Source organism: Antechinus flavipes, chromosome 4, assembly GCF_016432865.1.
Source record: "Antechinus flavipes isolate AdamAnt ecotype Samford, QLD, Australia chromosome 4, AdamAnt_v2, whole genome shotgun sequence".
NCBI classification, from domain to species: Eukaryota; Metazoa; Chordata; class Mammalia; order Dasyuromorphia; family Dasyuridae; genus Antechinus; species Antechinus flavipes.
The window spans coordinates 423,086,205-423,113,095 of NC_067401.1; positions in this window are offsets into that span (position 1 = coordinate 423,086,205).

The window sequence follows — 26,891 nt, forward strand, 5'->3', positions numbered from 1 at the left end:
ATCCTTCTTAACTCTACCATCTTGGCATTGGAAATCTTAAAGTAAATAATTTTTAATGAACTGGGAGAAAGTGAGGGTTGATTTAATTAACTTATAAGAAAATGTTGTACTTTTAGTATCTAATAAGAAAATATCCAAATATACTCCTGGCTTATCCTAGACTCCAGAACCATAAGATTAAAAATGGGAATAAGTCCAATGGCAGGCTAAAGGATAACCTATGGATTAATGTAGTTAATTACAGATCCTAATGAAACTGTCATATATTTGCAGGATTTATGTGTGGACTAAATAAAAATATGAATATGGCCTTACTCACATGCAGCAAGGATAGCAGTCTAATCTGGGATCTGACTCATATCTCTCCAAAGCAAACTGCATCATAAGGAATTTCCAAAGGAAATCTACCATTGTGGAGAGCAGGAGAAGGACTGTGACTGAACATTTGCTCCTTCTCCTGCTAGGTTTGAATTATATCTATCTATCACACCTCAAATATTGGTAGTGCAGGGTACAATACTTTGAGGGGAGGATGTGAGATCAAGGACATTTTCCCCTATTGTCAGGACATAAAGAGAAGATTGCAAAACTCTCTGTCATTCGAATTTAGGAGTTCTAGTCCAAGTCTTCATCATTGTACAGGAATTGAACTTGATCTGTGCCATTGAATTTGGGCAGTGAACAATCAAACTTTTTGCTTATTTCTTCAATGACAGAGATCTTAGAGAATCTGTAGAGGTAAGCAATCAATTAAGCTCTGGCTGGGGAAATCAGAGGGAGTTCTTCAAGTCCTTTGTCAAAGGAAGAAAACTTAAAAGAGTCATTCACAAAGAACAAGCAACTTTTGCTACTATTCTTGACTGGCTAAGCTCTTCTGTTCTTTTAGGTTGCAATTCTGACAGATTTTACCTTGAGGTTTGTTAGTCTGTCCTTTAACTTTCAGTTTCAATAGCATGTCCCTAAAAGTTTCTGGTGAACTTTAGAAGTGGATTAACAACACAAAAGATTCATTTGAAAGAGGACCAAAGGCAATTGATAAGTTAGTGGCAGCTAGGTAGATAGTGAACTGGAAATGAACTGAGGAAAATCTGAGTTCAAACATGACCTAAGACCTAGACAAATCACTTAAGTATTGTCTGTCTCAGTTTTCTCATATGTAAAATGAGCATAATACCAACTTCCCATGGTTGTTGTAAGGATAAAAATATTTGTATAGCATTACATAAATGTTAGCTATTATTTCAGGTATGTTGGGGAAGAAAGAGGCTAAACCCTCTCAATTTATTGACTATGGCTTAAGTTATTGGCTAATTAAATGGCTATGTCACAAGCATTTCTTCCAATCTACTACAGTGAAAGCAAAAACCAAGTAATATTCTTGTGTCCAAGCAAGTTGTAGCGAAGGACAAAGACAGAGGACTGGAAAAGGTGTGTATCCAAGGGAAGGAGAGGAAAATGATCCCTGAGGATGAACTTCCAGCTTCTCTTTTTTCCCTGTTCTGAGTCTAGAGAGAGAAGAAACAAATGAGAAGGTTGTGATTGTTCCTCATACTTTAAGGAGAGGTAGTATGCTCCTCAAGGAAGCTATCTTCCCCAAATGATGCTATCCTCCATGGAATGATCTTGGAGTTTAGTTATAGCTCTTCATTTGGGGTTTTCTTGGAAAAGATACTGGAGTAGTTTGACATTTCCTTCTCCAGCTCATTTTACAGATGGGCAAACTGAGGCACAATTAAGTCACTTGCCTAGGGTCACACAGCTAGTAAGTAACTGAAGCTGAATTTGAATCAGGTCTTCCCTAACTGCAGGCCTGGAGCACACTCAACATCAAATAAAAAAAGGGCCCTGTATTACCTAAGAATCCCTGATGGGTATATATTAATTTAATTTATTTTTATTTTGTCTATTTTTAATATTCATTTACAATATTTTTTAAGTTTCAAAATATACTAGCTATATTGCAACAAAAACAAACAACAACAAAAAGCCTTAACATGAAATAGCAGGAAACAAAAAGAAAGTGCAAAAAATATGTTTCAATCTATATCGAGAGTTTATTAGTTCTGTCTCTGAAGGTGGATAGTATTTCTCATCATGAGTTCTTAGGAAGTGTCTTAAATCATTGTCTTGATTGAAGCAGAAGAAGCTTCTTCTGTGTGAAGAAGTGATCACAGCAGATCATTGTTACAATGTTGCTATTACTGTATACAGTGTTCTGAGTTCTACCTACTTCCCTCTGCATTAATTCATATAAATCTTCCTAGGTTTCTCTGAAACCAGGAGTTGATTTAAAATGCAATGCTATCTGTGTTACATTGCATTTTAATTTAGCTTGTTAAGTATTTCACAATAACAGTTTAATCTGGTTTAGGTTTTAATAGAAATTGTTATGGGTCAAGTGGTTGACACTTTTGCTGCCCAAAGGGCTTAAAAGTGAGAATGCTAGAGACTGGTTAGAAAGCCATCTCTAGACATATCCTAGGTAGTCAGCCAATGTTCCGCTAAAATCTTAGATCTGTGCACACTATTCCAAATTTGGTTTGACTAAATAATAGTAAAAAATGATAATGACAATACATATTGTGATATAGGAAACTCCTGCTAGTGGCTGCTGGAGGTCTAACTCAGACCTGCAGAATGGAGCTCTTTATGTGAGAGGATGATGATACAAGGAGACTGAGAGGCTGATGCATTGTTTCACCTCTCCATTGAGAGGCAGTTGCTGTTGTCTGAGTTCTCTCTTCTTCCCTCTTGCCTCCAATTTATTTCATTCCGAATCCATAAGGAACCTTTCTGCAAAGGTTGTTTTGCAACTCCTTCAAGTTTATGATTCACAGTTGTGAAGGCTCTCGGAGAATTGACCTGCCCTTCACTTAGGCATGGTCCTTAACAATTCCCCATTTTTTGTTTTATGGAAACATGAATAATCCTCCCTTTCCCCCCTCTTACCTCCCCACTCCCCCCCCCCCCCCTTGCCCCAGCATACAGCAATTTTATGCATTAGCTGTTATCTGAGTCCATATGCTAAGGTATCTGAGTCTGCATGTTAGGGAGTGCAAACAGCACTATAGCAGGTGTTGAATCTTGTGAGATGTCATAGAGGCAAATTTTCATAAGAAAAAGAGGACTATAGTCAGAACAGGCATTTAAGTCTCCCCTCAGTCTTCTGGCTCTGCCCTTTGATGAGTTGGTCCATTTGATTATCCCGACTAAAAAAGTCTTACCAGATCTCTTCTCCCTTTTCTTCCTCATGGGTTACTGAAGGAACTCTGGGAGGATCCTGCTTATGAACAGCTCTGGAGCACTGCTACTTCTTTGTTTCTTGTGTTTCTTATGTCCCTGTTTGGGCTCCATATGTTGTGATATGGAAGCCACCTGACAGTGGCTGCTGGAGGTATGTCAGACCTGTAGAATGGATCTTTTCATGTGAGAGGATGATGATGATACAAGGAGACTGGGAGGCAGTTGCATTGTCTAACCTCATTTCATTCCCAATCCACAAGGAACATCTGCAAAGGCTGCTTTGCAACTCCTTCAAGTTTATGATTCACAGCTGTGGAGGTTCTCGGAGAATTGACCTGCCCCTTCACCTAGGCATGGTCCTTAACAATTATTTGGTGATGTTTCACCTTGACTTTATCACTTCATATTATAAAAATTTTGAAGGTAGAGATTACAAGGAAAGAAACAAACATTGGTTTAAGCAATTACAATGTGCAAAGTGCTACACTGTTGTTTGTCCCTTGTTTTCAAAGGACCAATGACATCATGGTGTGATGTCTTCACACCTTATGAATGGATTGTATTTAAGTGCAGCAGAGTTACCTAAAGTTCTTAATTGTGATGACCGCATTATCATCCTGGATACCTTAGAATCAACCGGAGTCAGGATAAGCAAAAGTCCTTAGTCTTTTTTTCTTGGTCTTTAGAGGTAGGATTGAATTGGATACACGCAGAATCTCCACGACCTCCTTCTTCCTTGTCTATCACCAAAGTGACCCTTGCTAGTCTTACTCCACCTCCTAGTCCCTCTTACAATTCTTTGTATATACTATTATTGAGCCAGCACAGAATAGTGGGAAGGGCCATTTTCCAAGTATATGCTTATAGAGTATTGTCCAATTGTAATTAGCCTTAAGTGTTTGGTTGTCCGGAACTCAGTGCATGAACTCAAGAGTTTCAGTCCTCTACACTTAATTTTACTCTCTCTTGCCGAGTCATCGAAGTCTAGCTGCAAAATAAAAGTTGGGATAATTGTCTTAATATGTTTTGGTGTCTTCAGTGTCTTACCAAGCTCTAAGTGTGCTAAAGTGTCTAAATCAGCTACCTTTACAGCTATCAGAAAAAATTGTTCTCATTCACCTATACCACTGGGGGATATTTTCAAATGCTTGGGGTAGAGATCTCCCTAACTCACTGATTATTTTGGCATCTGCCAGTTGCCCTTAATCTGATAAAACCATCTCCTGAGACAGTTTTACCTGGGTTTGGCTGCTGTGCATGCTACAGCTTCTTGGAACCACAGGTAAGAGTTGGGTGAAAGGTGGACACTAAACATGGATGAGCAGTCCCAAAATGGACTTTTTTCTATTGTAACAGCATGTGATTGGATGATGGCTAGTGAGGCTTATTGGTACAATGTGTACCAGTAGACCATAGACTGGCAAGATGCTAAATGTCCTGTTTGCTAGTAACCTTAATGTTGAATGGTGTCAACATACTCAAAGTCCTTAAACCTATAAGGTCAATAGGTCAATAATTTTATGGGTTCAGTGACTCTGACCTCATTAAGAGATTCCTTAATCCATCAAAAAAGAAAGACATGGCCAACATGTTGGTTAGATCCAATGAGATACACTTTCTAGTTGCTCTTTCAACAATGTTTAGCATTGTTTCCTCCCACACTTTCTTGGTTTTAGTCATGGTTAAAAATGTCCACATCATTATAACCAATTTAGCTTACAGTTTTTCTCATTGTTTTTGAAATAGCATTTGAGCATTTTGTTTTTAAAATTATAAAAGTCAATAAGAGGATGTTGGTGACAACTGCCATTTTCTTGGTATGATAGAATATGCGCTGTGTGCAATTTATACATAATTAATAATAAATAAATTAATTAAATAATCTCGTCCATATAACTACTTGTTGGTTATATTACATTTATTTGATACATATTACATTAATTATAAATGAGTGATAATTCAGAACAGGATTATAGACTTTCAGAGTTAGAAGGGCTCCACCAGTCATCAGACATTTATTAAATATTTATTATGTTCCAGACAAATACTTGGATATAGATTATACAAATGTAGTCATGCAAAACATATTTCTATATCAACCATGCTGTAAAAGAGAACATGGAAAAAACCCATCAAAAAACCCCCAAATCCCCAACAAAAATAAAGTTAAAAAAAGGTTTGATCTGCATTTGGCATCCATTAATTTTTTTTCCTCTGAAGGTGGCTAGCATTTTTTATCCTAAGTCCTTCAGAATTGTCTTGTATCATTATATTGCTGAGAACAGCTAAGTTACTCACAGGTGATCATCATACAATATTGCTATTACTATGGTACAATGATCTCTTGGCACTGTTCACTTCACTTTGCATCAGTTCATAAAAGCCTTCCCAAGTTTTTTGGAAACTTTCCTACTCATCATTTCTTATAGAACAGTAGTATTCACAATCTATGCCACAACTTGTTCAGCCATTCCCCAATTGATGGGTATCCTTTCAAATTCCAATTCTTTGATGCCACAAAAAGAGCTGCTATGAATATTTTTGTACAGATAAGAATTTTTCCTTTTTCTTTATTTTTTGGGGGTACACACCAATAATGGGATTGTGGGTCATTAAAATTTTAACGTATTATACTTCAGAAGTTGCAAATTCTACAAATCAGGGCTTTACTTATTATTCTGATCATCTAAACTTAGGGGAAATGCAGAAACTATTAATAATAAACATATTTTTTTGGAGAGCTAATTGTTAAGTATTCACAATATAAATACCCAGTTCCCTCTGATTATGATTTTTGAGCCTCTTTAAAGTTCTTATCACTTTTTACTAGGTATATTCCAGCTTGCCACATCCCTCTTAAAATGTGGTGCCCAGAATTGAACCTTTTTCTGTCATTTTTCAGTCATGTCAAACTCTTTATGACCCTATGTGGAGTTTTCTTAGCAAACATACTGGAGTGATTTGCTATTTCCTTCTCCAGCTCATTTTACAGATATAGAACTGAGGTAAACAGGGTTAAGTGACTTGCCCAGGATCACATAGTCAGTAGATGTCTGAGGCCAGATTTGAACTAAGAAGATAGCCTTCCTGACTCCAGGCCATTTACTCTATCCACTGTGCCACTAATTGCTCCAGGACTGAACCCAATACTCCAAACGTAGCTTTGAGTTGAGCAGGATACAGGGGCAAGATCCCTATAATGTCTTGACTAGTTAGGGTATTAAACTTTTTATTGATTGAGTCTGAGATTGTGTGAGAATTTTTAGCTGCCACATCATATTGTTGTTTCATATTGAATTTTCATTCCACTAAGAGTCCCAGGGTCTTTTTTTTTTTTTTTTTTCTTCTCAAATGAATTGCTTTCTAACCATGTGTTCCTATGTCTGTATTTGTGTACCTGATTTTTTGAAGCTCAAGGGTAGGACTTTATACTCATTCTTGTTAAATTGATTCTAGGTAGTTCCATTTGCCATTTTTTGGAGGGGGGAATTCATATTCTGTCATTTAAAATATTAACTCACCCATTTTCAAATCATGTTGAATTTCATAAATTCAGTTCAATGTCTCACACATAGGCTGGGATTAAGTTGCTGGGTAATCAAGTATGGTAGGCCATTTGTTAGGTTAATGCTAAACTTACTTAAGAGAACAAACTGTTTTCAAGTAGAATTATAGGATGCTAAAGTTAAAAGGGATCTTAGAAATCATTTAGTGAAAAACCTTTATTTTTCAGATGAAAAAAATTGAGACTGAAATAAGTTTAAATAATTTGCCCAAATACCAAATCTGGAATCCAAACCTAGGTCTCCTATCTCCTAATTCAATGTCTTTTCCTAAATATGTTGAAATAAATTCCTTCAATAATTTGACAAGCATTTCTTACTAAAAAAATTATTTGCTGATTTTAAATCATTTTAACCTGATCTCTGTGGTATTGGCCTATCATATGGATTACCTCTGTGTGTGTGTGTATGTGTATATATTACACACACATATTTATATGTGTATATATATATATATATTCATTTATATACACAAACGTGTATCTATATACACACATGTATATAAACATGCATATACACACATAAATGCATATATATGATAGTATATAACAAATATATACACATATATACACACACACATATATATGTATATATGTGTGTGTGTGTATATATGTGTGTATATATATATATATATATATATATATATATATATATATAGAGAGAGAGAGAGAGAGAGAGAGAGAGAGAGAGAGAGTAATGTCTTTTGATTCATGTGTAATTTGGATTTAAGTGAGACAGAGCTGCACAAAGTTGTCAGCCTCATTCTCTCTTTCAGAGCCACCACTGTCCATTGGCAGGACAGAGTCAAGATGCAGTGGATGATCTTGATGTCTTCCATATCTAACCAAGGTGTAAGTGCTCCACAACAGCTCTTCATGGCCATTAAAATAAATTGTTCTCATCTGCCCATTCTACCAGGGGAAGGCTTTACATGCTTGGGTTAGACATCCCTGTAACTCACTGTAGGTAATCAGACCTTGGTTTAACCCTGTCTGCTGAAACAGTTTACCTGGATGTGTGGCTGCTACGTATACTACAGCTTCTTGGAGCCACAGGTAAGAGTTAGGTGGATCTGATAGATGCCAAAGGTGGAAAGCAGTCCTGTAAAAGTCCTGGTCTCTTCTCATCTATCAATGGCTAAAGCAGCAAGGTATTGCCCAATGTGCTAGATAGTACCAGCTGTCTTGTGCCTAGCCTTATCTGTTATCATGGTAGCTTCTGCCTGGGGAACAAACAGTTTCAATGAAACAATGACCTTAGGGTCATTATATCTATAGAACCAACAATCACAAAATATAGATCCGAGACTCTAATAGATGAGGAAACTATAGAACATGAAGGAAAGGGACTTACCTGACAGGTTATGCAATGAGTCAGTAATAGAGTTGTAAATAGATGTGGCCTCTCTGATGTACTAGCAATTTTCCTAGACTGCACCAACTTCTTCCTTCAGTAAATCTGGTTTGTATTTTAGATATTTGCATGCCAGTCTTTTTTCCCCTAATAATAGTTAGCATTTGTATAGTGCTTTAACATTTACAAAGAACTTTATAAATATTATCTCATTTTGTCTTCCCAACAACCCTGTGTTATTATTATCCCTATTTTACAGATTAGGAAACTGAGGCTGAGAGAAGTTAAATGATTTTCCCAGAGTCATAGAGTTGGTAAGTATCTAAGACTGAATTTGAACTATGGCCATTCTGACTTTAGATCCAATGCTTTATCCATTGTCTCCCTCAGTGTCCCTACTAGGTTGTTACCCCCAAGTAGTCATTGTTTGGATCCTAATTGACTCAGAGTGAATGTAAGTAACAGTCATTTCTGTTTTGGCCAGAAAGCTGAGGGTCTTTTCCTCCCAGATTAATTTATTTAGATTATTATTATTATTATTATTATTTTTGACAAGGTAAAAAAAAGTCCATTCTTTGCCTCAATTGCTATCCAGTCTTAATCACTGAATGGATGCAGCCTCAATAAAACTGAGATCCATTGAAGACCTTAGTTTAAAAAGGCCAAGATCTCTCACTGCATCCAAGATCATCTCTAGTTGTCTCAATCTATATCTGGCCACTGGACCCAGATAGCTCTGGAGACAGCTAGCTGACCTTGTATAGTCCTCCCTCACTTAAATCCAATTCACTTGTATGTCATGGCATGCCCTCCCTGATGTCATGGTTGACTCCAAAGCCTTCGAAGGACAAACAACAACACCACCAAAATAATTATGATATTAAAACAGAATACAAATGTTATAAATATATCAATGATGCTAAAAATATTTGAAAATATATAAATTCATAATAGTAGATAGAAATAGTTTAATATGTAAAATATATGAATATAAATGATAGTTCCTCAGCTCATCCTCTGATCATATTTAGATTACCTTTCACCTCAGAATATCAAAAACTTAATACTTTAATAAACTATAATTCAGAGCAGGACCCCATACATCAACTGAAATAAGCTTTTCCAAATATGTAGTAAAACAGGAAAAGAGGAAAATACTCGAAACTGTAAATCTCTACTACATATAGCTTACTTTTAAAAGTAAAGTCAAAGTTTTTGTAGTTTTCAGCTTTTAAGCCTAAATAGCTCAATAGCTGAGACATTAGACGTACCCTGTACAATAAATTCAGCATGTAACTTCCAAAGCTCAGATTAGGAAAGAGTTTTACTTCTATTTTTCCTTATAAGTAATTTAATAGTAACTGACATTTATTAAATTAGTTATAGGAAAATAGATAAGTAAAACTTTCTTAGTGGGGGATCCTAATGGCACCTTGTCAGAGCTAGACAGGATAGATAGGATATAGACAAATCAAAAAACAGCCCTTTTCCCTCAGAAATTACATTCTCCTCCTCCCTCTAAATATTTATTTCATTTAACAAAATAAAAGTTTCCAAATACATTGAAATTTGACCTTGCATTGAAATAATTATGGAATCCTATCCCAAATTTCTAATGCTTTCCTTTATTTTTTCTTCATTGCTCCTAAATGTTTTCTTTTCATTTTTGTTACTGGTAATTTAAGTTTCTTCTTTCTTTTAAAAAATCAAATTAGCTGATAATATATGTATTTTATTAGTTTAAAAAGCCACAATGTTAATTTAATATTTTTTGTTTCAATTTTATTTATTTCTTCTTTTATTCTCTCAATTTCTATTTTGGTGTTTCTTCTAGTTTTAAAAATTTGTTGGTTTCTTAATTTGGCTGGCTTTTTTTTTTTTTTAGTTGCATGCATTATTAATATGTTCTTTCTCTTGTTGATGAACACATATGAACAAACATATACATATATATTTCTTCTTCCTCAGGAACTGTTTTGGTTGTGAGGAAAGTTCATTTTAATGCTGTATCATTTGATTATTACAATTAATTTTAATATATCTTCCCCCCAACCCCCATCTAGTCCTGCACCTTTAAGCAGAGCTTAAAGAGAAACATCTCCAGTAGGAAATAGCTAAGGAATGCAATTACTCCTAACACCTAAAGCATTTGCTTGGGCAGGGAACCTTGCTTTTTGTTTACCTTTTAAATAGATGCTAACCAACTAGAGCCAGGTCCTTCAGCAGGGACATGTCCCTTAGTCCTTGATATTACCCTCATCAAAGTTGTTGGGGGGAAGGGGTGATCTGATCTGAAAAAAGAGAGACCAAGTCTGTAAAAAGCTGAATGAAATGGCCTATGTTTTTCTAATCAAGATTGTTAAGGACCGCTGTTTCTCATGGAGCATGGGATATATTCAGGTGATCAGCCACACCTGAGCTGATTAGCTTACACCCTCACCAATCCAGATTGCCTTTCACTTGTTAGGGAGGTCTAATGATGGAAAAATGCTTAAATCTGTGGCCCTCACTTGGCACCTTTGGTCACTGAGAGAAAGCAACAGCCTCAAATTAATGGTTATTGCTAGGCCAATTTATAAACTGATTAGTCATACCCGGAATACATCTGCATTCCTCAAATTTTGACATTCTGTCTCATTGTTGTCATTATCTTTAATAAAAATATTTATTGTTTCTATTACTTACTTTTTGATCTTTCAATTCTTTAGGCTTACATTATTTAGTTTTCCATTATTTTTAATGTTTTCTGGGCCATTTATCGAATATAATTTCATTGCATTGTGATCAGTAAATGATGTCTTTAATATTTCTTTTTTCTGTATGTTTGTGATTTGAATGCCCAAATTACATGATCGGGTTTTGTAAAAGTGTCTTAAGAAGCTGAGAAATATGCAATATGCTTTCCTTTTCTTGCTCAATAAAAATAGCCAGATTTTTATTATATTTGAAATCTTTTTTTTTTTTTTTTGATGCTTGTTAAATTCAGATAAAAACAAAACAAAACAAAAGATGTATGGGGTCCTGCTCTGAATTATAATTTATTAAAGTGTTGAGTTTTTGATATTCTGAGGTGAAAGGTACTATAAATATGATTAGAGGATGAGCTAAGGAATTATCATTTGTATTAACATATTTTATATATTTAAACTATTTCTATCTACTATAATTAATTATATATTTTCAAATATTTTAGCATCATTGATATATTTATTGTGTTTGTATTTTGTTTTAATGTCAATTATTTTGTGATTAATATAATCTTTTTATTGACAATGGCTTTATGGTAGACTTGCTACCATATTGGTTTATTATTGAAGACTTTTAAGATAGTGTTCATATTTTTTAGTTATTTGTTATTGAATAGTGTTTATGGTTTTTGGAATGGTGTTTATGTTTTTGCCTAGGTTTATTATTATTATTAAGAGAGACAAACAGACAGACAAACAGATAGACAGACAATAAACTTCATAGCACAGGCACAACAGAGAACCATGAAAGGAAAGTATTATGACACCAAAATACCTAAGAAAAAAACTAGCAATAAAATTTATGGGCTTGGATATCTGCCTATCAATGCATACTAAAGAAAGATATTAATTAGAGCTTTTAATGCAAGGAAACAAATTTGAATTCATGTATCTCTGAGACTTGGTGAGATGAAATTCATGGCTATAAAATTTTGGTTGTAAAAGGGTAGAATATATTTAAAAGGGTTAAAGTTAAATTTGAAATTAGTCAAAAAGAAGGAAAGAAGGAAACAAGAATCTGTTTAACAGTTATTATATACTTGTTAAGGCAGTCATTCCTTTTTTAGTTGTGTCAGATTCTTTAGGATCCCATTTGGCGTTTTCATGGCAATGATACTGTAGTGATTTGCCATTTCCTTCTCCAGTTGATTTACAGATGAGGAAACTGAGGCAAAACAAAATTAAATGACTTGCCTCAGACAGCTAATAAGTGTGCTAATTTCTGAAGAGTCACTCTTGGAAAAACCTCATGTTCCAAATTTTTGTCCCTCACTTCCTCTCACCTCTCCCTTAGACAGCAAGTAATCCAATGCATGTTAAACATATGCAATTTTTCTTTACCTATTTCCACATTTATCATTCTGCACAAGAAAGTCAGATCAAAAGGGAAAAAAATAAGAAAGAAAACAAAAAGTAAGCAAACAACAAAAAAAAAAGGTGAAAATACTATGTTGTGATCCACACTCAGGTTCTACTGCTCTTTCTGTGAGTGCAGATGGCCCTCACCATCACAAGACCATTGAAACTGACCTGAATCATCTCATTGTTAAAAATAGCCATGTCCATCAAATCAATCATCACATAATCTTGTTGTTGTGTACAATGTTTTCTTGGTTCTAGTCACTTTACTCAATATCACTTTATGTAAGTCTCTCCAGGCCATAACTTATTCAGCCATCCCCCAACTGATGGGCATCCCATAACTTTCCAGTTTCTTATCATTACAAAAAGAGCAGCTGCAAACATTTTTGCATTTTCTTTTTTTTTTTTTTAAATCTCTTTGGGATACAATCCCAGTAAAGACACTGGGTACACAGTTTGATAGCCCTTTGGGCATAGTTTCAGGGCTTTCTTATTGGGATGATAAAAACATTTTGCCTAGAATTCTGGGTTCCAAGATTCACATGCTTGAACTCCCCAGAGATTCCCTTCTGCACCTAGAATTAAAAATATAAAGGAAAAAAAGCCAGTACCCTAAGCTCATTTCTTAGGGGTTCATGTGACCCAAAGAGAGGACAAAGTGGCTTTCAACCTTTCCATTCTTACTCTGTGGTTTTACCTAAGGTGAGTGAACTACCCTCTAATGCCATCAGAAAGAGATCGACTAGATTTAAAAATGAAGCCAGTTCCCGCTCTACAGATAATGGAACAAGGTTGCTCTCAAACAGGGAGTAAGCTAACAGGATGTCTATGCAAACATCAGTTTTTGCTGCTGAGTTATCCAGTTCCCAACCTTCTCCCATATGGGTATTTACATTTTAGCTAGGCTGGAAATGCATTGTAAATTTGTGATTTGCCTTAAAGATAACTTCATTCTTTAAACAAAAACAAAAAAGGGGAAATCATATTCTCCCTCTGTTTTTAACTACCAAAGAGGTACCAGATGCTTGTATAGAATTTTTGTTATAGTATTTTTTTGTTATAGCATTTTATTTTTCCAAATACATGCAAAGATAATTTTCAACATTAACCTTTGCAAAACCTTGTGTTTCAAAAATTTTCCCTTCCTCTCCGCCAGTCCCCTCCCTAGGAAGCAAGCAATCCTGTAACATGTGTAAATCTTCTAAACATGTTTCCATATTTATTATGCTGTGCAAGAAAAATCAGATTAAAATTAAAAAAAGCAAAAGAAAAAGAAAAAAAAACAAGCAAACAATGATGTCAATGAGAATATGGTACAATAGTTTGATCCACATTCATTCTCCATAGTTCTCTCTCTAGATGTGGATGGCATTTTCCAAAAGTGATAGCATTTTTAGGAACAAATGGCTACTCAGTAATAGAATTTGAATTAGAGAAGTAAATCCAAGTATAGTCTGACATATACATACCATACACTTACTATTTGTGTGACTCTGGGAGAACATGGAGGCAATGTTAATAACAAAGAATAAATTCAAAAGAACAGCACAGACTGGTTAAAAATCATGTTAGGAAAGCTAAAGGTGAGTGGGTGATTAAAACTAAAGTTATCAACAAAGACTAAATAAATTGTAATGAGTAAAAGAAATATTAGTGTTTTCCCTCTGATGTCTAAAATTTAATTTGTATCTATCTTGTTCATTTGTAGTTTGTACATCATTTCCTCAAATTGGCCATGAACTCTTTGAAAGCAGAGATCATGTATTTTACCTTTTTAAATATTCTCAGCAGTCTGCCCAATGTTGGGCACATATTATATATGAAATAAATGTTTATTGGTCAACTCTTCCTCCTTTCCCTCTTCCTTCTCTTTTTTCCCTCTGAGAAATCTGATACAGTGAATAGAGAACTAGGATTAGGTACACTTACTAGTTGTATGACTCTGGGAGTCACTTAATCTTTGTGAGGATATTTGTAATATGTTTATCATGATGCCTGGCACATAGTAGGTGCTATGTTATAGTTTCTTTCCTTCCTTCTTGTTATTTTTTTCCTTATTCTTTTTGTTGTTCTTTCTTTTTTTCCCCTTTTTCCCCACAAGCAGGGCTGAATAAAAGTGGTTTAATAATGATGTTGAATCTAGCATAAAATCTCATTTTTTCCTTTGAAGAAGTGAAAGTTTACCCACCCTACAAAACTTGAGAGACCATCTCTGGGAATTTGCTGAAAAGAAGTTTTACAAAATAAGCCTGGAAAAGCTGTTTGGAAGTAGCTAACAAAGGCACCTGAATAACAGGAAAACAGTTTGTACTTTTTGGTAGGTAATAGGGAGCCCCTATGGTTTTTGAGCAGGGGATTTATATGAAGAGTGGTGCACTTAAGAAGGAAGAAAACATGCATTTATTAAGCTTATATGATGTGCCAGGCACTCTGCTAAGTACTTCTACAAGTATTTGCTTATTTGATCCTCATAAAAATCTTGGGAGATAAGTCCTGTTATCATCTCTATTTTCTGATTGAAGAAACAAAGAATAAACTTAAAAGAACAGCACAGACTGGTTAAAAATCATGTTAGGAAGGCTAAAGGTGGGTGCCTTGTTCAGAGATACATAGCTAGTATGTGTCTGGGGAAGAATCTGAACTTACATCCTCCTGACCCCAAGCCTAGCACTCTGTCTACTATGCCATCTATTTGCCTTCAGAAAGAAGAATAGGTGAGTAATAATATGAAGATTGGATTGGGAAGGAAAAATATGGATTGCAGGAAAAATGTTGGAAAAAACAAGAAAATATGCTTTAATCTATATCCAGAGTACTTTCATAAGTACTTTCTCTGGAGATGGATAGCATTTATCATCTTAAATCATTTGGCATTGTTGTGAATCATTACATTGATAAGAATAGATAAGTCTTTCACAGTTGATCATCATTACAATATTCCTACTGTGTACAATGTTCTCCTGGTTCTATTTATTTTACTTTGTATGAGTTGATAAAAGTTTTTTCAATTTTTTTTTCTGAAATCATCTGAAATCATCTGAAATCAGTCATATCTTATAGTACAATAATATTCCATTGCAATCGTATATAACAATTTCTTCAACTATTCCCCAAATAATGGGCATTTCTTAAATTTCCAATTTTTGTCAGAACAAAAAGAGTTGTTATAAACATTTATATACATACGAGTCATTTACCTTTTTCTTTTACCTTTTTAGGCTATCAACTTAGTGGTATCAGAAATGGGTCAAGAAGTATGCACATTTTTATAGTTCTTTGGGTGTGGTCCCAAATTGTTCTCCAGAACAGTTGGAGTTTAGTTTACAACTCCATCAACCACATATTAGTGTATCCCTATTTTTGTATATATCCTCCAGGATTGTCATGACATTTAAAAAGCTGGAGAGACATAGTTTCTGGGTAATTTAATAATTTTGTTAGTAATGTCATTATTTATTTTTTAAAAAGATGGTCATTTGCCCATCTTTTAAAAACTAAAGACCCTTCATGATAGTGGACTCACAGTTTATGCTCTTTGAAGAGTAGGTGTTTCTGAGGCTAACAATCAACTTTGATTGATTAACAATTAATAAGACAATGATTATATAATGAGATGGTAGGCTATTTTCCTTTTTTTATTTTTATTATTTTTATTTTTTAATTTTCAATAGCATTTTATATTTCCAAATACATGTAAAGATAAGTTTTCAGCATTCATTTTTGTAAGATTTTGTGTACCAATTTTTTCTCTCTCCTGCCCTTTCATTCTCAAGACAGCAAATAATCTGGAGAAAGTTAAATATATGCAATCTCCCCCCCACCCTGATTTTACTTCTCCTTTTCTCTTCTCCTGGTATGATCGTTTTTCTACCCCAATTTCTTTTTTATATCATTCTATTAAAATCAACTTATTGCTATATCAACTGCCCTGACAAAGATATGTTTTCAAAAGTTACAGGTATTTTTTCATGTAGAAATGTAAACATTTTAACCTTTAAAATCCATTTGTATTTTTTTATTCCTTATTTACCTTTCTATGCTTCTCTTGAGTCTTATATTTGAAGATCAGATTTTCTGTTCATCTCTGGTCTTTTCATCAGAAATGATTGAAAATCTCCTATTTCGTTGAATGTTGATCTTTCCCCCTGAAAGATAATGCTTAATTTTGCTGAGTAGTTGATTCTTGGTTGAAGTCCAAACTTCTTTGCCCTCTGGAACATCATATTCCAGGTTCTCTGGTCCTTTACTATGGAAGCTATTGGTCCTTGGTAATCTTGATTGTGGCTTTTTGATATTTGAGTTGTTTCTTTCTTATTGCTTGCCTTGATCTGATAATTCTGGACTTTAGCTACAATATTCCTTGGAGTTTTCATTTTGAAGTCTCTTTTAGTTGATAATCAGTGGATTATTTCAATGACAATTTTACCCTCTGGTTTTAGGATATCAGGGAAGGTTTCCTAGATCATTTCTTGAATATGACAATAACTTTCAGCTATTTCTATAATTCTTAGATTGTCTCTTTTGGATCTATTTTCCAGGTCAGTTGTTTTTCCAATAAAGTATTTTACATTTTCTCCTATTTTTTCATTTTAAAAATTTTGTTGGACTGATACCTTATTTCTCATTGTGGATTCTCTTCCATTTGTCCAATAATTTTTAGTGAATTATTTTCTTCCTTTAGTTTTTTTTAACCTCCTTTTGCATTTGGCCAATTGTACTTTTAAAGAAGTTGTTTTGCTTAGTGCATTTTTTCCCCAGTTTGCCAATTCTATTTTTGAGGAGTTGTTTTCTTTTTTCATTTGCCAATTCTATTTTTTTAAGAAGTTGTTTTCTGTAGTATATATTTTTTCCCATTTCACCAAATTTATTTTTTAAGGAGTTGTTTTCTTCAGTCAACATCTGTGCTTCCTTTTCCAAGCTGTTGGCTTCCCCCACCCCTTCAACTTTCATAATTCTCCTACATAGCTCTCATTTCTTTTCCTCATTTTTCTTCCACCTTTCTTTCAAGATCTTTTTTGAGCTCTTCCAAGAGAGCCTCTTGAATATGAGACTAGTTCATATGCCCCTTTGAAACTTCACCTGCAGACATTGCTGCTCCCTTCTGGGTTTGTGTTTTGATCTTCCCTATCTCCATAGTAGGTTTCTATAGATAGAGATCTTTTTGATTTTTTGCTCATTTAAAAAAGTTATGCTCCTAGGGCATAGAAGAGACTGTCCTGAACTTTTCTTTTTGGTGGGGGATGGGACCTCTCACTGACTTTGCACTGCACTGTGGTCTGCTGTGTTGTCAACTTTTCTATTGTGCTGCGTTGGCCCTGCCTAGTTCCACTTTTTATTTTGAAGGCTCAAAGTTTGCTTTTTGTGATTTCATTGGAAGGCTTATAGCTGGTTGCTGATTTACTGGCCTTTTGAACCAAGATAGAGTAGCCAACACTGATATACTTTGGCTAAGCCTCCCATTAGATTCCTTGTACCACACCTTCACTAGACTGTATTCCTCCTTGCCCACTTCAGACAGATCTTTCCTGAAGTCCTTCCAAGATATCTTAAGAAGAAAAATTATTACACTCTCAGTGTTTGTGGATTCTGTTATTCTAATATCTATTCAGAGGCTTGATCTAGTGTTGATCCTGAGGGAAACTGGGGAGAGCTCAGGCAATATCCTGGCTTATCCCTGCCATCATGGGCTATATTCCAATAAGGATTTGGGACACGTGATTTGGATCACCCAAATCTTGGTCAAAGAAACTTATCAACTTCCACATTCTATGTCTGATAAAAAGAAAAATTCACATTTTTCCAGAATGGCCTGAGCAACAACAATGATCATGAAGGAACCCATCAGCCTAAACTTAGAATTATTTTTAACTGTCTTTTATTAGCTTTCAATTATCCTAGCTCTGTAAGTTTTGGAGAATGATTTCTCATATTTGTTGACTTCTGTTTGAGAAAGTAGAAAAGGGACAAATCTTGGTCCTAATTCAGTAATTAGTTATTAATATAAAAGAGAAATGACTTCTCAGAAAAGTAAAATTACTTTTCTGTCATGTTAGTCAATCTAATAGGTATAAAATGGTACCTCATAGTTGTTTTAATTTGCAGTTTGCAATTATTAGTGATTTAGAGCATTTTTTCATGTAACTATTCATCATTTTTATAAAAATTGCCTGTTAATATTCTTTGATCATTTACCAATTAGATAATGGCTCTTATTATATTTTAAAAATAAATTTGGTTCTGTTTCCTATATTTTTGAGAAATGAAGCTTTTATTAGAGAACCTTACTGTAAATCTCCTCCCCCATGCCAGCTTCCTGCTTTCCTTCTAAATCTGGTTTTGTTTTTGCAAAAACACTTTAATCGTATGTAATCAATCACCCATTTTACTTCTCAGAATACTATCTCTTGATTGGTCATAAACTCTTCCCCATCCATACACTTTATTATGTGACAGGGAATTTGTTTATGTTATCATTACATTATCATATACATTATCATGTTTAAATCAAGTATCCATATTTAACTTATTTTGGTATATGAAATAAGATGTTGAGTTAAGCCTAGTTTCTGCTAAATAGCTCTCCAATTTTCCCAGCAGTTTTTGTCAAATAGTGAATTCTTGCTCCCAGAGCTTAGGTCTTTGGGTTTATCAAACACTGGGTTACTATAATTATTTATATCTGTACTGTATTGATTCAGAAAAAATTTGAAGAGGATCTGAAAGTCAAGAGCTTTTGTTGAGGACGGATGATGTATAAGACTTAGGCTATGATTGGACAAAGGATGAAGGAAAGGGGCAAGTCAGGAAAGAGTCCCATACCTAAAATTTGGGGTATTGGAATACTAACAAAGTCCCACTTAGCTACAAACCTATGATCCTATGATCTCAAAAGCAAAGCAATCTTTCTTTTTATTGAGGATAGATAGAAATAGATTTTAGAATTTTATATGGAACAAACATTGTGCAAAGCTCTGTAGTCAGAAATATAAGCAGCAAGACAATTCTAGAAAGCTTACTTTTTAATAGGAAAAAACTTCACCTTACAAGGAGCTGGACAATATTTCAGGGGAATTATAAACACAGAATAGGGTTTAGAAATATCTGGGAAGTGAGGGAGAGCCCCGTATCATATAAGATAAGGTGAGAAAGCCTGACTATATGAATTTAGGTTGATTTTAAACATGTGGTGATTCAGGACAATTTCAGTAGACTTGGGATGGTAATTGCTGTCCACATCCAGAGAGAGAACTATGGAGAATGAATGTGGATCAAAGCATAATATTTTCTCCTTGTTTATTATGGTCATTGTTATTTGTTTGCTTAATTTTTTTTCATTTTTTTCCCCTTTTGATCTGATTTTTCTTGTGCAGCATGATGAATATGGAAATATATTTAGAAGAATTGCACATGTTTAAACTATATTGAATTGAAATGCTGTCTTGGGGGGCGGGGGAGGGAATTAGAACACAAGATTTTGCAAAGGTGCCTGTTCAAAATTATTTTTAAATATATTTGGAAAAATAAAATACTATTGAAAAAATATTTTTAAAAACATGTGGTCAAAAGCTTTCTAGGGAGTTGAAAAAATAAAGTAGCACACAAATCCAAACTTCCTCTTTTAAACCATATGAGATCCCTGGTATTGCTTCTGATGTGAAGTCATCAGTTTCCTTTGCTTCAATTTGCATCCAGAAGCAGATTCAAGGAAAGGTAGGAAAATGAGTTCCATATTGACAAGACTTAAAGGTGAACTAAGAGGATAAACAGCATAGAATATGGCCACTTGACCAAGATCTCCATTTGCCAAGACTTGATAGCAAGATGGTGACCTTTTGGGGAATTTGAGCCAGATTCAGATGTGTCTATTTAGTATAGTCAGAAAAATCTAAGAGCAAATAGAGATAGGTATAGATGAGGAACTGGGATCCTTTAGATATAACTTGAGAAGATCTGAAGAAAGGCTCCAGGCTAGGGATTAACCTGTCTGAGATGCAAATACTTCCAGGATAGCTCCACAGAAACACCTGGCTATCTGGTGTGTGGTTGGAGTCTTTGCAGGAACCATAGAGACTTTCAACTCCCAGTTTGTGGAATCAGGGTTTGAGTCCAGGAAGACTGAGTGAGCCTCAGCTGAATGGGAATGTCAGGCCCAGGTGGACTGCTGAGATGTGGCCTTGGGCAAGAAGGAATTAGAACCTGGTGAATGGAGAGGCAGTGATGCTGCTGTTTTGAGGTTCCTGGTGAGAGTGGAGAGCTGAAGGGAAGTTTGAGGCATCATTCCCCCACCCCATATTTAGAGGGACTTACACTAATATCTGTTATTTAAAAAAAAATGAACAAGCAAAAATGAAAGAACCCCACCACTGAAACATATTATGAGAACAGGGAAAACCAGTGTTTATCTTCAGAGGGGGACATGTTAGTGAAAAAAAAAAAGCTTCTACTCCAAAGAGTAATGTGAAATGCTCCCTGCTCAGAGAGAATTTATAGAACTCAAAAAAGAATTCAAAAATCAAATGAGAAACGTTGAGGAAAAACTAAAAAATAAAAAAATAAAAACCATTCAAGAAAAACAAGAAACTTATGAAAAAAAAAGTTAACTAATTAAAAAAAAATGGTATAAGTCTCAAAGATGAAAATAATGTTTTGAAAATTAGAATTGGGCAAGTAGAAGGTAGTGAAGCCACGAGAGACTAAAATATAACAAAACAGATTATAAAGAATGAGAAAATAGAACAGAATGTGAAACATTATAAGAAAAATGACAAATTTTTTCAGAAAAGAAAATATAAGAATAATTGAATGGTCAGAAAGTTGTGATCAAAAAGAGAACCTTGACACAATAATGCAGGAAATAATAAAAAATTTGTCCTGGAGTGATATAGAACATAAGGTGAATGTAGAAATAGAAAAAATTCACCACTCACCACCTGAAAAAGATCCCTGTGTGAAAAATACATAGAAATATTATTACCAAATTTTGAAAGCTCCAGATCAAAGAAAGAATTTTGCAAGAAACAAGAAAAAAAATTGAAATATGCTGCAGCTGCAATTAAAATTGTAAAGACTTAGCAGCAGCAGCTACAATAAAAGATCCCAGAGGCATATCCTCTGAGAATCAAAAGAATTAGTCCTGTGGTCAAAAATAGCATATCCAGCAAAATTATCTATAAATCTGAAAGAGAAAAAATGGACATTCAAAGAACTTGCAGATTTTCAGGACTTTCAGTCAACCAAATGTCAACTTAACAGAAAATTTAACATACAAGAGTTAATATTAAAGATCAATTTTAAAGAACTTAACATGGACAAAAGTTTATATATATATATATATATATATATATATATATATGTATATGTATATATATATATATATATGAATGGGATTGATTGGATGAAGTATTTCTCGCTTCATCCTCGGTATTGACATCATGACTCGGTATTGAGTCACATGATCCCTGTTCCCAGAGCTGGGACTTTGGGAAGGTCATTTGATCTCTGGAGGGATGAACTTTGAACCCTGAGATATAGGATGTTGCAGGAAGTGACCTGACCTGTGGCAGGCAGCCATCATTGGTGACCGTTGGTTAAGGATGGTTATGTCCTTTTAGTCTACCCAATGAGAAAGCTTGGGTCTTTTGCTTTTTAGTCCTGGACAAGTAGGAAGCTGCCCAGTTCCCAGGAGCATATAGTGGAGTTGGTATGGCTTCCAGATGTGTCTGGGTCTCTCCCTGCAGGGATTAAATAAATGCTTTCTCTTTATACCTGCTGATGTCTCTGATTACTTAATTTGGGAAAGGGGGTCTTGTACCCAATTTGTCCCAGACAGTATATGGGGCTCAGTCCGGGATCAGTGATTTCCCAGAAAGATGATTGGGATCCTGATTCAAGGTAGGCGACAGGTTGGGTTCTCCAACCGACCTTGGGATCAGACTCTAAGCCTCCCTCTCTGTGAAGAATGGGCCTAGGTAGAAGAGACACTCAGCTAGAAACAGAAGGCACACAAGTATTTGAAGATGAAGCTGGGGTAAGAGAGAGCCAGGTAATGCATGCATGCATGATTCTAGAGGCACTGTCTGTTAATGTGCCCTTGAACTATCCTTGTGGGCCCTGGGATCATCAAGCCTTGGGTGATCCAGATTAAGGGATGAGGGCCAGGAAAAGGGTTTTGTTAATGGCACAGAATGGGGGCACTCTATGGCTGGCTAGGAAGGTAGACAACTCCTTCTGACCCTGGTCTGCCAAGCCACCCTGGGGGGGTTGGTTGTGCATTTGCTGGAGACCAGGGTGAGAGTGGATGCTCTGAGAGGGTGCAGTCCAACTCAAATCTTCAGAGCAAAAAGGAAAAAAAATGCACTTGGGTATTTCTGTTGTATGTTGTATATATGTTGTATGTAAAGTGGGGAAGGGATGGTCTTTCCATATAATTTTTATCTGTTTGTCTTTGTGCAGAATGTCTTTGTCATGTTTGTTCTGTGAGCTAGAATTTGGTGGAGAAAAAAGAGAGAGAGAGAGAGAGAGAGAGAAAGAGAGAGAGAGAAGAGAGAGAGAGAAAGAGAGAGAGAGAGAGAGAGGAGAGAGAGAGAGAGAGAGAGAGAGAGAGAGAGAGGTCTGACTTTCCTGTAGGCTCCAACTCTGGCCAAAGTTGGAGCTTTAGGAAAAGTCCATTGGGAATAATGGTTGGGAATTTGGCAATTGATTATTTCAAAATTCCAAAGCAATTCAATTAAATTGGGGAGGATGGTGCAGAGAGTGAAGAAAGAGGGAAGATGGTAGTTTCTTTTCCTTTCTTGTTCCCTGACTGCAGTAGGGCCATGTGGGGCTGGAGGGAGAGAAAAAAAAAAAAACAACTATGCTGTTTAGTGAAATTCATTATTTGAAATATTATAGCAAAAGAAGTTTTATATTATTGGGAATTTAAAGCTGTATTTGATTGAATTTTAAGTTAAAATATAGGTTATTAAAACAAAATGCTGGTAGCTTATCTTAGGGGAAGTCGTGTTTATATCTCTCTACTTAGATGGTATGTTGCTTTCTTTCTTTCTTTCTTTTTTTTTTAAATTTTATAATAACTTTTTATTGACAGAACCCATGCCAGGATAATTTTTTACTTTATCCCTTGCACTCACTTCTGTTCCGATTTTTCCTCTCTCTCCCTCCATCCCCTCCCTAGATGGCAAGCAGTCCTTTACATGTTAAATAGGTTACAGTATATCCTAGATACAATATATGTGTGTAGAACCGAACAGTTCTCTTGTTGCACAGGGAGAATTGGATTCAGAAGGTAAAAATAACCCGGGAAGAAAAACAAAAATGCAAATAGTTTACATTCATTTCCCAGTGTTCTTTCTTTGGATGTAGCTGCTTCTGTCCATCATTTATCAATTGAAACTGAGTTAGGTCTCTTTGTCAAAGAAATCCACTTCCATCAGAATACATCCTCATACAATATCGTTGTTGAAGTGTATAATGATCTCCTGGTTCTGCTCATTTCACTTAGCATCAGGTATGTTGCTTTCTAGAAGTATCGGGTGATTTGTAAACTATGAGTTATGCTTTAAAATTTGTCAGTTCTGCTGGATATATATATAAGTTTTATGAAATTTAGTTAAAAGTTATTAAGTTAATTGTGAATCTTAAAGTTTAAAAAGATTTAAAGACAAGGGAACAATTAATAATTTAAGTGGAACATCTAGTTAGAAGGGTTATTGGTTTGGGAGGGTGTTTCAAGTATGTCAGAGAAGGTTTGAACATATAGGCATTGGGAGGAGATAGAGATGGGATGGGAAGAGATGGCATGAGAGGAGGAAGAAAGAGAGGAAAATGGCTTGCCAGAAATAGGGGGAAAAAGATGCAAATCCCTAATGAATTTGCCATAATGCCATGGAAAAGGAGCTACCCCATGAGAGTGGGACCTGGTTTTAGCTGGCAGATTTGATCCTGGGAGATTTAGCACTCTAAAAAGGTTAGGTGTGAAAAGTGGGGATCAGGAAGCATGGTGGAGTTGGAAGAAATGCTATGTGGAGTAGGGGAAGGGTGGCCATGTGGAAAGGGCCTTGTCAAGTGACAATCTAATTCCCCTTCCCCCATTAAGTGTGGTGCAGCTCCTTGCTGGTTCAAACATTAATTGCTTATATTGCTTAAAGAAACAACCTACATTTACATGGTGTTAATAACTGAATGTTTTATTTTTATTTTTCAAGTCTATAGCTGCTCTAAGAGGATTGTTGGAACTGTAAGTTTTCTGAAAGCAATTTATTTCTACTATGGTATCCCATCTATGTTCAGCAAATTATTTAATGTTTATTTAAGTGCATAATGGTTTCCTTATTTATAGAATATTATAAACAACCTAGAGCAGATTTTAATCTGATTTGATAATTTATTAGTGTTATTTCCAAAAGTTTAGTTTTTTTTTTTAAGAATGAAGAGAATGTTAATGTTAAATCTGAAAGGTTCTTTTATGTGGAAATAGAATATTCTCTGTGAGTTTTAATTGATTGTATTGAATCATCTTAAAGTTGTACCATTATTTAAAGTAACTCTGAGAATGATATTTTTTACTTTTTGTCCCTTTGAAAAGGTTTCTGTTATGGACAATATGCAATTTAGAAATTTTCTATGTATTGGGTATTTTAACAGCAAAATGATCTGTGTAATGTTGAACTTAGAACCATCTACTTAGATGGGAAAGATAGACTATAAACTGTGAACTTTCTAGGATGAATCTCTTACTGTGATCCTTGAGAGCTAGATTAATCTAAAGCTTTGATTAATGATAATTGCTGTAGGAGATAAAATCTTTTGGGATTTCAAATGATATTTATTTGGAGTTTTAAATTCAGGTATGACTGTCTGGATGGATCATCAAACCAATGCTCCACCATCTGAAAGGAATATGGCATAAGCTACTCAGAAGTTGTTACAGGTGGCAGTTAGTATCTGGAAACGAATTAGAAGGACGATGTTGGCTTCTGCTGAAAATAGGATCCTTTTAACTCAATTTCCCAGTGGTGTTCTTTTGAGTGAGAACCCACCTGATTATTCCTGAGTCTAGATTAAGGTGGAATTGTTAAAAATTAGGACAGTTGCCTGAAGTAAAACTGCTTTAAGTTAAAAATCAATGATTTTTCCTCTTATAGAAATGTCTATAATCAGAGCAAGTAGTCAGTGGAAGATAAACACAATACAAGTATATAGATGTTTTAATTTGCAGCCCAGTCCTGGAGGACTTTTTGGTTGCTGCTATTACATCTTTTGCTTCCTAGGGCTAGAGTTTCTTTATCTAAAGGCCTACTCCCACTTTCCTTTTTATTCATTGAGAGAAAGCAGACAATCTTATTACACCCTGATTAGACTAAGTTTTTTTTTTAGGACCCTGAAAGTCAAACTAATCTGCCTAGAACCTTTTACACTGTATGTTGATAAAAGGGAGGGCTAGGTCTTTAAGGTCTCTGGAACCCTATTCCTAGACCCCTGACTTACTTGTCAAAGATCTATATTCACTTCAAACTGCTTTTGATTTTGTTAACACTTGTACTAATTGGGTACAAAGTTTCCCTTGTAAGATTTTAGGGTTTTTGCTGGGGCAAAATTTACTGCAGGGCACATGTTCTACCCATTGCATTACTCCTTTGAGGAAACAAAAGCAAGAATGTGGGGAAAACATTCTTTAGTATCTATACTAGGAAAGCTGTTTGGATGAGAAGCATTCATGACAACTTCAACTCCCCCCCCCCTCCTGCCCCCCCAGCCTTCTTCTGGGTAGGTTTCCTGGTGAAACTATATTAACATTAATTCTACCTTTTACTCATTTTTTTTTAAAACTCATATTTAGTCCTTGCAATATACTTGTGAGAGTTACTTCTTCTAGACTCTGAGTCATGAAATTCCAACCATTTGGCCAACATGAAATCCCCTGAGACCTTATTCTGACATTCAGCACCAGATGCTGCTCCTTATCAGCCTAAAGCAGTTCCAGAAGATGAGACCTTTGTCCCTTTTTCCCAAATGAGTATGGGTCTGGACTGCTTGAAATAGAAATGGTGTAACAATGGACTTGAGGCCCCTGGGCCTCCACAGTGCTGTAGTTCTATGGCTGCCAGATGCCAATTTGTTCTGTGAGAGGATGGATTATAGTAAGTACTGAAGAGGGACCAGTCTGAAGACCTAGGTCACAAAGATGCCCTAGTGGAAAATGTATATATTGGGGTGAGAAATCTTCAAACTGTGAAAAAGAAGGGGGACTGAATGGGACTGATTGGATGAAGTATTTCTCAGTATTGAGCACATGATCCCTGTTCCCAGAGTTGAGACCTTGGAGGGAAGAACGTTGAACCCTGGGATACAGGAAGTTGCAGGAAGTGACCTGACCTGTGGGAGGCAGCCAACATTGGTGACCATTGGTCAAGGATGGTTATATCCTTTTAGTCTACCCAATGAGAAGACTCAGGTCTTTTGCTTTTTAGTCCTGGACAAGCACGAAGCTGGCCAGGTTCCAGGAGCACATGGTGAAGTTGGGATGGCTCCCAGGTGTATCTGGGCCTCCCCCTGCAGGGATTAAATAAATGCTTTCTCTTTGTACCTGATGATGCCTCTGATTAGTTAATTGGGAAGGGAGTCT